The sequence below is a fragment of the Propithecus coquereli genome, unplaced genomic scaffold, assembly GCF_000956105.1.
Source record: "Propithecus coquereli isolate 6110/MARCELLA unplaced genomic scaffold, Pcoq_1.0 Scaffold117, whole genome shotgun sequence".
Lineage (NCBI taxonomy): Eukaryota > Metazoa > Chordata > Mammalia > Primates > Indriidae > Propithecus > Propithecus coquereli.
The window spans coordinates 3110988-3112678 of record NW_012135747.1 but is presented as its reverse complement, the minus strand read 5'-3'; the positions used below and the strand labels follow the sequence as shown (position 1 = coordinate 3112678).

The window sequence follows — 1691 nt, the reverse complement described above, 5'->3', positions numbered from 1 at the left end:
TAATCACAGTCTCTTGATGCTTCACAAATTGATTGCCATGTGAGCTGTATTTAACTCAGGCTAGTTTGAGCCCGGGAGCGCATGAAGAAAAACTCCGAAGTTCGTTGTGAAAATCTTACTTGTTGATGTTCTTATTGCTACAATTAATATTGACTATTTAATTCTAAAAGCGTGGATTGCATTGCATATAACTCACGCACAGAAAACAATAAAAAATAACAAATTAGAAATGATTGTTTTGTTTTAATAAAACACCGTGGCCCCAGGGAAAAACATTTTTTTTCTAGTGTGGCAGTCAATATGCTAAAGGAATTGCTTTGTAACTTGACCACCAGATGGGACATCTCTCTTAGACTGCAACGCAAGGAGAAACTGATGAGAAAAACCTATGAGATTCTATTAGGAAAAGAAGGATAAGGGACACTACAGGAAGGAGCCATTTGTAATCATTGTCTCCTCCACATAATTGAAAGCTGTGGACCAGAAGTCAAATAATGGCTGGGAACACACCTCCCAACAAGCAAGAATTGAGATAACCAGCTCTAACATAAGCAACACAGAAATAATTACTCTCATAAATTCCCTTCACAGTGTTAATACAAAACATCAACACTATGGTGCTGACAGCAGCAGGCAGGGAAGTGGTAGAAAATTTAGATCCAGTACTTTCCCTTAAACTTAGATCAGCGTATCCTCGCAATATCTATATTGTAAAAGTACAAACAGAACTACACGGAACTGTGATGGAACAAGTTTCAGAATCTGAATAGCAGGAAACATCTTCAGATTATAATAACATAGATTCTATACACTGGGGAAAAGAAGCCCTATTCAATAAATTGTGCTGGGAAAATTGAATAGCCACATGTAGAAGAATGAAACAGGATCCCTATCTCTCACCACTCACAAAAGTTAATTCAGGATGGATAAAAAATTTAAATGTGAGGCGTGAAACCATAAGAATTCTAGAAGAAAATGTAGGAAAAACTCTTCTAGATATTGGCCTAGGCAAAGAATTTATGACTAAGACCCCAGTGGCAATTACTGTAGCAACAAAAATAAATAAATGGGACTTGATTAAATTAGCATAGCTAAGGAAATAAACAACAGAGCAAATAGAAAACATATAGAATAGAAGAAAATATTCACAAGCTATACATCCGATAAAGAGCTAACAACAGAATCTACAAAGAACTCAAGTAAATCAGCAAGATAAAAACAAACAACCCCATAAAAATTGGACAAAAGATATGAACAGAAGCTTTTCAAAAGAAGATAGACTAATGGCCAATAAACATATGAAAAAATGCTCAACATCTCTAATCATCGGGGAAGTGCAAATTAAAACTACAACGAGATAACACCTAACTCCAGTGAGAATGGCTTTTATCATAAAGTCCCAAAACAACAGATGCTGCCGTGAATGTGGAGAGAAAGGAACACTTATACACTGCTGGTGGGACTGCAAACTACTACAACCTCTATCAAAAGTAGTTTGGAGATACCTCAAAGAACTGAAAGTAGGCCGGGCACAGTGGCTCACGCCTGTAATCCTAGCCTCTGGGAGGCTGAGGCAGGAGGATTGCTTGAGGTCAGGAGCTCAAGATCAGCCTGAGCAAGAGCGAGACCCCGTCTCTACTAAAAATAGAAAGAAATTATCTGGACAACTAAAAATATATATAGAAAAAATT

The 1691-nt window shown here is 37.1% G+C and overlaps 1 protein-coding gene across 1 annotated transcript in view; it reads right to left on the bottom strand.

Moving 5' to 3' along the window:
* Positions 1-1691, bottom strand: part of CTNNA3 (catenin (cadherin-associated protein), alpha 3) — a 2098639-nt gene that overhangs the window by 1797705 nt on the left and 299243 nt on the right. The window lies entirely within an intron of this gene.